The sequence below is a fragment of the Oncorhynchus mykiss genome, chromosome 19 (assembly GCF_013265735.2).
Source record: "Oncorhynchus mykiss isolate Arlee chromosome 19, USDA_OmykA_1.1, whole genome shotgun sequence".
Taxonomy (NCBI): Eukaryota; Metazoa; Chordata; class Actinopteri; order Salmoniformes; family Salmonidae; genus Oncorhynchus; species Oncorhynchus mykiss.
The window spans coordinates 52,084,265-52,094,452 of NC_048583.1; the positions used below are offsets into that span (position 1 = coordinate 52,084,265).

General features: G+C 46.0%; 1 protein-coding gene across 3 annotated transcripts in view; it reads right to left on the reverse strand.

Annotated features, from left to right (window-relative positions):
* ahctf1 (AT hook containing transcription factor 1) overlaps nt 1-2,155 on the reverse strand; it is a 38,547-nt gene extending 36,392 nt beyond the window's left edge. For 2 of the 3 annotated variants that reach the window (XM_021574673.2, XM_021574674.2), the window contains exon 1: nt 1,866-2,155. The gene's annotated coding sequence lies outside the window, so the exon portion shown is untranslated. Of the gene's footprint in view, nt 1-1,598; nt 1,803-1,865 lie in introns of those variants that run through there. The other variant, XM_036955039.1, reaches the window with a different exon arrangement.
* Between the last annotated feature and the right edge of the window lie 8,033 nt (nt 2,156-10,188).

Here is a 10,188-nt window from a genome sequence, read left to right on the forward strand (position 1 = left end):
ACTTCCACTGAAAATGTTACAAAAACACATTTACTTCAACAGTGCAGAAGCAAAGTTTGGTAACAGAATGACAGCACCACGCACAACAACTGAGCTCAAATCAGACCATAAGAAAACAGTTCCTCTCTGAGCCTCCACCAGGTTTTGCCTTTGGGGCTATGAGGGGACTCAAAGGAGACAAAAGAGGTATTTATGCTGTGTTATGGTTCCCAGTTGTCAGCAGTTTGGGCTCTGGGCCTGCTGGCATAAAAGCTGCAGGCGTGTTTGTGTGCATGTCCTTCTCTTGTTGCAGTGTAAAGCATTGACAGATGATTATCTAGTAGGCCATTACCATATTACCAGTAGCAGCCTAACCAACTGACACAATCACATAAATAAACAGTATCGTGATAAGTTATATAATTATCGGAAAGCCCCGACACGGCATGTTGCTCTGTGTGTTTACCATGTTAAAACTGCGTTACTGTTTACCCACTTGATTCCCAATGAAGAGTGCATGGTCCACAAGATAACACCATCTTAGAGAGCCTTGTATAGATAAGATGTACATTAAAGGGTAACGTTAAGTATTGAACACTTGTCAGGCAGACATCTCGACTACAGCTTCATGTGCCTCGGTATGCATTTGGTCCAGTATCAGCAAAACACCATATAGAGTTAGTGTCATAACTTCTTTCACCAATTGATTACATTGACTAGCCTCAGAATTTCACCTAACATGCCATGGTGTCATGCATACGGCAATGAATCATGCAAAATACCACCCCTTTCACAAGCAAGTAGCCTAGCTAGCTAATTTAAAAGAAACCGAGACTACTCCCGCGCAGATTGACAAGGCGTGGTACGGTTAGATGCAGAGTATTGGAGTAGCTAGTAAATACCCCCAAAACAAAGTAGATATAAAATGTTATCTACTAACATGTTCTTACCTAGATTAACAAGCAACTCCGAGATTTTAAAATATAGTTAGCTAGCTAATGTAAAACGTAATTGGTTACCGGTGTGTCGGTATCACTATCACACCTTCCCTACACTAACGTGTTCAAAACAATGTCCTACTAACAGTAACTAGCTAGGCTAAATGCAGAACCATGTAAATTAGAAGTAACGTTATACATGGCTGTCGATCTAAACATTTGTGATGTAACAATGTAACGTTAAACTAGCTAGCTAAACCAAGGCAAGGGGAAATGACACCCTTGACTTCTGATTTGAGCTAACGAACTTTACTAGCTTAACGTTAACTAGCTAGCCATCTCTCGGACATATAGTTCATTCCGACACCACGATGTCAGTTTTCTTACTAGCCAGCTAACTTAACAACTTAGTTAATAAACTAGTATAGTTCGTTGACAGTGACTTTGGGGACTGTAGCGAACAGTAATTACAGGTTACTGCATCCGTTGACTTAACTAGCTAGCGAACGTGAGTTACCTAATATATAATCGGCCTTGCTAGCCAGCTAGCTAGCTAGACTGCAGCAACGAGCTGCTGCAGTAAACTAGGTACGTTAGATAGCTAACTCCTATATGCTGTGCGCTAGTTACAAGTCTTGCTACATATTGGTAAATAACCGGTGTTATGCTTACGTTACCAACCTGTAAATACCCCGTAACGTCGTTAGACATAGTTAAATCATAGCAACGTGTGAGGCGGGTGAATCAAAACCTCGCATGAGGTAGCATTATGCTAAAATTAACCGCCTAGCTAGCAAGCTAACGTATCTAAATAGTTAGCCAACTTTGGGTACAACTGCTCCGGTGTGCTTAACGGAAGCTAATCCGCCCATTCTTCCAACTGGTAGCATTGTTAGAGTAACTACCTAAAGGCAACTAACGTTATAACCTTAGCTTACTATACGTTACCTGATGTTGACCGTCGTACTACCAACGACGTTAGAAGCTAATAAAATGTGATATATTTTCCGTTGGGACTCTTCCTCGGCCCTGTCATAATAATCCGATTTTCTTGTAAACACTTTTGTTTTTTTTAGGACAACTGTCGAAAACCCACAAATGTTTCAGTATGAAGGACCGTGTCTACTGAATTAGTTGCACTAGCTACGAGATATCTGCCCACTTGCTGGAGTTCAACGCAGGCGCCATTTCCATGTAGATCTAGCTACTGCGCAGGTGTAACGTACGAGCTACTGTGCATCGCTTGCTTCACAAAATCACGCAACGTCAAAGGGCCAGAAATAAACATCGCGAGAAAGTAAACTGTTTTTTTTTCTTTCTTCTGCGTGAGGCAGTTTACACTCTTTCAAATATATATGAATTATTTTCTCTTTCTTTGTTATGTTGTATTGGATGTATTCAATCATTTTTAATTGATCTCTTTGTGGATTTTTTGTTTGTTTGTGGATTTGACATATCATCCTCATAGGATTAGGTTACATACTGTAGTTTCAGTAGTGCAGTAAATGCATGGGTGGATTTAGTGATTTGGAAGCCCCTGGAGTAACTCCCTGTCAGAAATACTGTGATTAGCAGGGTTCCCCAACTGATGCCCCGTGGGCCAAATCCCACCAGCAATAGTATTTGGCCCCCAAAGCACCAAAACTATGACCCGAGATGCAAAATCTCCCAAATGCAATGTCCCAAGAAGGAAGTTACCCTACCTAATAATAATAATGCAAAAGTTACATTTAACGTCATTCATGAGGAGAGAATGCGGGACTATTGTTATTTTTTATTTCACCAGGTAGGCCAGTTGAGAACCAGTTTTCACTTACAACTGCGACCTGGCCAAGATAAAGCAAAATGTCAAAAACAACAAAAACAACTAATAAAGCAGGCAGCGGACCATTTTGTGGTGCTGAAACATAACGCTGCAACGCAATCAATAGGAAGTGCTGAAAATATAGCTAACTTGTTATGCAAGTGTTGCACAGCAACAGATGGAGAACACCTACACCCGTTGAGTAATTCATTTAAACAATCATTTTAATTTGACTTTACAAGAGGGCTTAGTTGTAGTATATTTCTTTCCAAGCCTAGGCCTATATAAAATAACTTAACTGGCTGATGTAGGCTATGAGACTTAACAGCATCTTTCACAATAACACAAATGTATGGCCTAATAGCATAAGGGCTCAGGGCCAGACCCAGATGCAGACACGGGAGGCAGATGGTTTGAGTGCTTGACATGTATTACATTCAAAAAGGGTAGGCAAGAGAAGGGTCGTGGACAGGCAAAAGGTCAAAACCAGTTCAGAGTCCAGGAGGTACAGAGTGACAGGCAGGCTCGAGGTCAGGGCAGGCAGACTAGTCAGGCAGGTGGGTACAGAGTCCAGAAAACAGGCAAGGGTCAAAACCGTGAGGACTAGCAAAAGAGAGAATAGCAAAAGCAGGAGACCGGGAAAAACACGCTGGTTGACTTGAAACAGACAAGACGAACTGGCACAGAAAGACAGGAAACACAGGGATAAATACACCATGGGAAATAAGCGACACTTGGAGGGGGTGGAGACAATCATAAGGACAGGTGAAACAGATCAGGGCGTGACAAATAGAAGTGGCATTTCTTTTACATGGCCATTACATGGACATACAATTGCAACTGGCCAAAAATGTAGCATTCTTCAAAAAACACTAATTGAAACAAAAAAAGGTAATGTCTGTGTCTGAATGTCTGTATCAGGATAGCCTGCTCTTGTCAGCTAGAGACCTAAATATCATTGGATAAGCACTCACAATAATGTTATTATTTACTATATACAGTCATATAGGCAGTGGCAGATTTAGGTATAGGCGACATGGGCAGCCAGGGGCGGCACAGGGCGCCAGCACAAAAATAATCGGAATGGTGACATTTGAGCAATCTGTTTTCTATCCTCATTTGCACCTCACATATATTATATAATGTCACCGTGTGTGACTGTGGGTCAATTACCCTCGGAGTTGGCGCCCTGATTCTAGTTTGTGAGCTAGGCAGGCTGGGAAGGTCTCCCACTCAGAAGTATGAGATGGGGAGGGGGGTTGGGGTAGCTTGACCTCAGGTCTCCGCACTGGAAGCCCGAGGTAGGGGGAGCGGGGGAATCTATCAAATAGTGCACCTCTAACTTTGTACTGTACAAAGTTCGTAGTGTGACTGATTTGACCGAAATTAATAATTCATGTATGTGTGTTATATTAAACAGAGGAGGTAGTAAAATATAGGCAAGCAATACAAATTTCAGAACAACTACTAGTCGAATAAGACATGGGAGAGATGACGAATTTTGGTAAAGATATTTATTTATAGACTAATACACTTGGAACAAATAGCCAAACCGAAAACTGCAGACATTACTAGTGCCTCCCCCATAATCAAACTGCCATAAAAAAAAATTGTGAAATGCAACCTAACATGATCATCGACAGCTGCATTGAAGGATACAAACAAAAAATGCTTTCTGCTACTGAGATCAGTGAAATGTAGGCTAAACTGACAACGGAGAGAATACATCTCAACTAGCAAGCAAGTCGCAGCAATGAAGAATCGAGTGCGTGCGCGTTCACGCGAAGGGGAGGAGATACTTCTTGCAGGTGGGAGCCAGTGTTGACAATTTAGCGCTATATTTAGCGAGTATTCAGACCCCTCTAGCCACACATTTTCAAAAAAGCGACTAGCGACAAATCTAGCGACTTTTTCTGGTGTTATTGGAGACCTTTGGAGGCTCTGACGTGAAAGCGCCACTCAGGAGGCGACATATAGCATATCATAAACCGGGTGGTTCTATAGCATATTATAAACCGGGTGGTTCTGTGAAGGAACAATTAAGCTTAATGACAATTGTGTTAGACAACTGTACTGTGTGCTTTAAAGCTATTATCCCAGTTGAAGGGCAGTATGAAACGTGGCAATCCCACATGTCCTATACATTGAAGGAGGGCTATCACTTGGATGCCAATATGTATGTCTTTTATAATGGATAAGCTTGCCAAGAAAACTCATAGCAGAGTGCTGATCTGAAACAGATGTCCCTTGCCTACATAAACTAAAATGTCTAAAAGAGAGTCCAATGCTGGCGGGGGTCCAGAAAAGGTCTCCTCTGTGCAGGTCACTATTGAATAAACTCTGGGTGAATGCTTAACAGTTGTCGACTACAAGAGCTGATTTTTCTACAACAGTTCGAGCCCAGAATACTGATTAGCTGACAGCCGTGGTATATCAGACGTATACCAGGGGTATGACAAAACATTATTACTGCTCTAATTACGTCGGTAACCTGTGTCATGATGTGGCCCTTTCAGGGTGTAGATTGTGGCTCCCACCACATTGGCTACACGGCTGGAAATGGTTAAACTCTTGAGACTATTGATCCCTACAGAATAAGTGAGAGGTATAATTACTAGTCTGCAGCTGGAAATGACGTAAAACTAGGATGAGAATACAGACAACCGCCAAAGCATCTATTCTATGAGAACATTTCTGAATGTTACTCTGAAGTACACATTCTAGCCACGTACAACCAGAAATACTTTGTGACTTGAATGAAAGTTAACCAGAGACTCTGATGAACCCTACAGGATGATCAAGGATTCCAACAGAGAAGACAACAACGACATACGGGCGCAAACATATATACATTGCAATTATTCTCGAATGAGCGCCTTTTCATGTGCAAAGGATTAGCATTTCAATTAATATAATTATAAACTTTGTAGTGAATCCATGTTTCCTTTCCCTCTCTTTCTCAGTCCACACCCCCTTCCCTTTGTCTACCAAGCCATCATACTAGGTACTTTTTCATCATTGTTAGTAACCAATATCTACTGTTTGTTTTGATGTATTTCTGTGATTATTTAGTTAGTTAGTAAATACATAATTAAGGCAATATGTATATTGCTGATTCATAATTTATGCTAGAGTTCGTGTAGATAACCAAGAATTTTACAACATTCAGATGAGACTGATAGAAGGTAAAGAATAATTAATGATTGACTGCTGTTGATATAAAAGATCTTCAGATCTTTAAGATTGGATTCGGGAGATAGCCGCTCTATATAAACTAATGCTTCCGTGGTGCCCCGGATTCCTAATGAGTTAGTTATTGCCTGATTCATTTAATCAAATAATTAAACGTTAGGTAATCGATTTGAAAATAGCATGTCATCACATTAAGGATAGTAAAGACACAACACCTGTTTATAGTAGCAATAAGGCTCCTTGGGTTTGTGGTATATGGCCAATATAACACGGCTAAGTGCTGTATCCAGGCACTCAGTGTTGCACATAAGAACATCCCTTAGCAGTGGTATATTGGCCATATACCACACCCCCTCAGGCCTTATTGCTTAATTATCCTGGGCCACTGGTTGGATTTGATTTGCTGTACACACTCAAACATATTCACTCTCCTCCCTCTAAGTCTCCCAGACTTTTATAAAAACTAAACGTGTCATCCCCCTATTCCCAGGTGAGTCTGCTGGGCCATGGAAGTCTGGAGCACTATAGCAAAACGGCCACCATGTTGTCAGCTATCAGCAGACAGTTCCCTGATGAAGGATGTAACGATCAAGGCTTTAAAAAATAAACTACTCTTGTAAAAAATGTTATTTTTACTAACTACATCTGATAACACGCAGACTTTCTCCATCAAGAAAACAGCTTATGATTCAAAAAGGTTTAAAATCAATGAATGTCTCTGTCACGTTCTGACCTTAGTTCCTTTGTTTTGTCTTTGTTTTAGTATGGTCAGGGCGTGAGTTGGGGTGGGTAGTCTATGTTCTTTTTTCTACGTTGTGTTTATGTGTTTGGCCTGGTATGGTTCTCAATCAGAGGCAGGTGTCGTTCGTTGTCTCTGATTGAGAATCATACTTAGGTAGCCTTTTCCCACTTGTGTTTTGGTGGGTGGTTATTTTCCGTTTCAGTGTTTGGTCCACACGGTACTGTTTCGGTTGAGTTATTTCACGTTGTCGTTTATTGTTTTTCTTTCCGTGTTCACCTTTCTTATTAAAAATCAAGATGAACACTTACCACGCTGCGCTTTGGTCCTCTCCTTCATACGACGACCGTTACAGAAACACCCACCACCAAAGGACCAAGCAGCGTGGTGACGAGAGGCAGCGATACTTGGAGAACTGGACTTGGGAGGAGATTCTGGATGGCAAGGGATCCTGGGCACAGGCTGGAGAATATTGCCGCCCCAAGGCTCAGCTGGAGGCAGCGAAAGCGGAGAGGCGGCAGAATGAGGAGGCAGCACGGCAGCGCGGCTGGAAGCCTGAGAGGCAGCCCCAAAAATGTATTGGGAGGGGGCACAAGGGGAGTGTGGCGAGGTAGGAGACCTGCGCCAACTCCCCATGCTTACCATGGAGAGAGGTGGACCAGCGCATCTAGTCTCCTCGGCCCGGGTTATATGGCACCAGTCCTAGGCACGGTGTCCCCGGTTCGCCAGCACAGCCCAGTGCGGTCTGTTCCACCCCGCCGCACTTGCCGGGCTACGGGGAGTATCCAGCCAGGACAGGTTGTGCAGGCTCGGTGCTCGAGACCTCCAGTGCGCCTGCACGGTCCGGCCCTTTCGGTGTCTCCTCCACGCACCAGGCCTCCGGTGGCAGCCCCACGCACCAGGCTGTCTCTCCGTCTCCTCCCTACAGGTGCTCCCTCCTGTCCAGAGTCTCCCTCCTGTCCAGCGCTGCCAGTGTCTCCCTCCTGTCCAGCGCTGCCAGAGTCTCCCTCCTGTCCAGCGCTGCCAGAGTCTCCCTCCTGTCCAGCGCTGCCAGAGTCTCCCTCCTGTCCAGCGCTGCCAGAGTCTCCCTCCTGTCCAGCGCTGCCAGAGTCTCCCTCCTGTCCAGCGCTGCCAGAGTCTCCCTCCTGTCCAGCACTGCCAGAGTCTCCCTCCTGTCCAGAGCTGCCAGAGCCACCCGCCCGCTTGTCCAGCGCTGCCAGAGCCGCCCGCCTGTCAGAAGCTGCCAGAGATGCCTGTCAGTCAGGAGCTGCCAGAGCTGCCCTTCAGTCAGGAGCTGCCAGAGTCGCCCGTCGGTCAGGAGCTGCCAGAGCCGCCCTTCGGTCAGGAGCTGCCAGAGCCGCCCGTCAGTCAGGAGCTGCCAGAGCCGCCCGTCAGTCAGGAGCTGCCAGAGCCGCCCGTCAGTCAGGAGCTGCCAGAGACGCCCGTCAGTCAGGAGCTGCCAGAGCCGCCCTTCAGTTAGGAGCCGCCCTTCACTCCGGTGCTGCCGGAATCGCCCGTCACTCCGCGCTGTCGGAGTCGCCCTTTACGCCGGTGCTGCCGGAGTCTCCCGTCCGTCCGTTGCTGCCGGAATCTCCCGTCCATTCGGGGCCCGCTGCTAGGGTCCCCAGTCAAAGGTCGGCGGCGAGGATTGCTGCTCTAAAGGCGCCACGGAGGCGGGTAAAGAAGCGGGCAAAGACTATGGTGGAGTGGGGTCCACGTCCCGCGCCAGTACCGCCACTGCGGACAGACGCCCACCCAGACCCTCCCCTATAGGTTCAGGTTTTGTGGCCGGAGTCCGCACCTTTGGGTGGATGGGGGGGGGGGGGGGGGGGGTACTGTCACGCCAGAGTCTCCCTCCTGTCCAGCGCTGCCAGAGTCTCCCTCCTGTCCAGCGCTGCCAGAGTCTCCCTCCTGTCCAGCACTGCCAGAGTCTCCCTCCTGTCCGGAGCTGCCAGAGCCGCCCGCCCGCTTGTCCAGCGCTGCCAGAGCCGCCCGCCTGTCAGAAGCTGCCAGAGATGCCTGTCAGTCAGGAGCTGCCAGAGCTGCCCTTCAGTCAGGAGCTGCCAGAGTCGCCCGTCGGTCAGGAGCTGCCAGAGCCGCCCTTCGGTCAGGAGCTGCCAGAGCCGCCCGTCAGTCAGGAGCTGCCAGAGCCGCCCGTCAGTCAGGAGCTGCCAGAGCCGCCCGTCAGTCAGGAGCTGCCAGAGCCGCCCTTCAGTCAGGAGCTGCCAGAGACGCCCGTCAGTCAGGAGCTGCCAGAGCCGCCCTTCAGTTAGGAGCCGCCCTTCACTCCGGTGCTGCCGGAATCGCCCGTCACTCCGCGCTGTCGGAGTCGCCCTTTACGCCGGTGCTGCCGGAGTCAAAGACTATGGTGGAGTGGGGTCCACGTCCCGCGCCAGTACTGCCACTGCGGACAGACGCCCACCCAGACCCTCCCCTATAGGTTCAGGTTTTGTGGCCGGAGTCCGCACCTTTGGGGTGGGTGGGGGGGGGGGTACTGTCACGTTCTGACCTTAGTTCCTTTGTTTTGTCTTTGTTTTAGTATGGTCAGGATGTGAGTTGGGGTGGGTAGTCTATGTTCTTTTTTCTATGTTGTGTTTATGTGTTTGGCCTAGTATGGTTCTCAATCAGAGGCAGGTGTTGTTCGTTGTCTCTGATTGAGAATCATACTTAGGTAGCCTTTTCCCACCTGTGTTTTGGTGGGTGGTTATTTTCCACTTCAGTGTTTTCACCATTCGGGACTGTTTCGGTTTTCATTTTGATTCTCTTGTTCTTTTGTATTTTGTATTAATTTCTCATTAAAATACATTATGGATACGTACCACGCTGCATTTTGGTCCTCCTCTCCTTCCACCGAAGTCAACCGTTACAGTCTCATACCTAGGGTGAATATATTTGTATTCATGTATATAAGACATCACACAGGTATGCCAAGTGAAATATATATCCCAAACAAGACTAAAGAATAGGACAAATAGGCTGCGTTTAGACTGGCAGCCCAATTCTGATATTTTTTACGAGTTGGTATTTTGACCAATCAGATCAGCTCTGAAAAATAACTGTTAATATTTCAGTTGTTACATACATCTTAAATGGCTACTAGACACTCTTGCTGTCAACAAAGGGGAAGCTACCACTGAAGGCCTATGGCGATTTTTCAGTAGCATATTGTGAAATATTAATGTCATAAAACAGAATCATTAAAAGCTTTAAAGGAAACCACACCTGTATAGCATAAGAAAAGCCAATATACAAAATAAATAGACACACATTGTAATCCAGATGCATGCCTGGATAAGACGTGTCAGAATCAATATAATGAATGTACTTAATATGACTATAGCCTGGTGGGTGCTGATATAATCTATATAATGAATGTACTTGTGACTGCAGCCTGGTAAAGGCCCCTATTATTCTTTTTTACCAAACTGTCACAGTTGCGCCACCATTATAATCAGTTCAATGATTTGTAGAGTGTTAAATTATTTGTAGAGGCGGGAAAATGCCCACCTCAAACAACAGTGGCGCGAAGCCAAAAA